Source organism: Lithobates pipiens, unplaced genomic scaffold (genome assembly GCF_037356315.1).
Source record: "Lithobates pipiens isolate NorthernLeopardFrog02 unplaced genomic scaffold, aLitPip1_a1.2 Scaffold_24, whole genome shotgun sequence".
Lineage (NCBI taxonomy): Eukaryota > Metazoa > Chordata > Amphibia > Anura > Ranidae > Lithobates > Lithobates pipiens.
Genome location: NW_027507786.1, coordinates 17,860,456 through 17,862,505, shown reverse-complemented (window position 1 = coordinate 17,862,505; position 2,050 = coordinate 17,860,456).

Here is a 2,050-nt window from a genome sequence, read left to right as displayed (position 1 = left end):
ATGTGATGAGATCTTCTCTCATTGAGCCTTATTTGGTTCCAGAGAGAGAAGATAACGGTCACAGCAGTGACGTGCAGTGAGGCCAGTGGATGGCGAGGCACTGGCTAGTATGAGACCCATTTACACACAGGTCATTCGCCGTAAACGTTTTATATTAAATATTAAAGCGTTGTCTACGGAGATTCTTAAGTACTGAAGTTTGGCGCCATTCCACAAGTGTGCGCAATTTTAAAGTGTGACATGTTCGGTCACACTTTAATACAATTAATACAAAAATTACTTTGTTTCCAGTGCCTGCTATGGGTTTCCTTGCATTGTTTTTACCACCAACAGAAGTCTTACAAAGTAATAATAAAATCCACCTGTTTCATTGGACATCTCTCCTTCTGAGCACGGGACACAACCATGACAGCATTCATGTACATCTGAGCTCGGCACTTCTCTGTTTCCCGGTAAACAGTCTTCAGAACACTGCGATCTCGGGATCTAGACAAAATCACTTTTTGTTAAATGACTTTCAGGAAATACTTTTAACCACTTAAATACCGGCATGTTCACCCCCTTCCTGCTCAGGCCAACTTTCAGTTTTTTAGCGCTGTAACATTTTGAATGACAATTGCGCGGTCATGCCACACTGTACCCAAATTAATTTTTTTCCCCACAAATTGAGATTTTTTTTTGTGGTATTTGATCACCCCTGCGGTTTTTATTGTTTGTGCTATGAACAAAAAAAAGAGCATCAATTTTGAAAAAAAAAACACATCATTTTTTATAATTTTTACTATAATAAATATCCCAAATAAAAAAAACAAAACAAAGTGATTAGTGTATATTCATTGGTTTGCGCAAAAGTTATAGCATCTACAAAATAGGGATAGATTTATGGAATTTTTATTATTATTATTTTTTTACTAATCATTTTTTACTAGTAATGGCGGCGAGGTACGATTTTATCATGACTGTGACATTGTGGCGGACAGATCGAACACTTTTGACACTTTTGACACTATTTTGGGACCACTGACAGTTATAAAGCGATCAATGCTATTAGTATGCACTGATTACTGTATAAATGTCACTGGCAGGGAAGGAATTAACACTAGGGGGTGATCAAGGGATTAAATGTGTTACCTACGGAGTGATTCTAACTGTAAGGGGAGGGAACTGACTATTGGAGGAGACCAATCGGTGTTCCGATATACTAGGAACACACAATCTGTCTCTCCTCTCCCCTGACAGGGGGGTTAACACACACAGATCCACGGTCCTGCTCTGTAATGAGCGATTGTGAGTGCCTGGCATTTCTTCACACTGCAGGTAAGTATTCCAGCTTAACAAAGTGTCCATAATAATGTTCTCACCTTTGAACTAAAAAAACACAATTGTACCACACTTCCTAGCAATGTTTCATATTCCTATTTCTGCCCTCTGTGTGCTAAGTATTCCTTTTTTACATTCTCATAGGGGAGAGAAGACTCTGGAAGTCTGAGGACACCAGGGACCCCACCCCTCCCAAAGAAGGCGAAATTCCAACACCAGAAGCAGAGGAGCAGGAGGAGGAGGAAGGAGAGATCATTGAAGTTGGACAAATTGTCACCAGTGTGTCGGAGACCACAGCTTCCGGTAAGCTCATCAATGTATGTCGTCATATTTATAATACATGCTGTTTTTTTTTGCTTTTTTTTTAGGTGATGTGGAAGAAGAATCACATTTTACAAGTGAAAGTGCCCAGATGGAGACACACTGTGTGCATCTTCCAAATTTGGCTTTTCCAGGGGTGACACCCCATGTGATGAAGGCAATATCAGCCCAGTTTGTACATACTCATGCCTGTTTACACAAAAACGCCAAGTTACAAAAAAATGACCTTAAATAATGTTTTGGCACACACAATATGTTGGTTTGTTGTAAAACCCTTTTATAAACGCACATGTGAATGTGCTTTGATTAAAAAGTTAAATTATCAAAAATGTGTGGCTTCCTTTTTCAATGCGCAAAAGCAGTATTTGGAGTAAAATTGTTGTTTTCGGTGACAATGGGTGTTATTTAC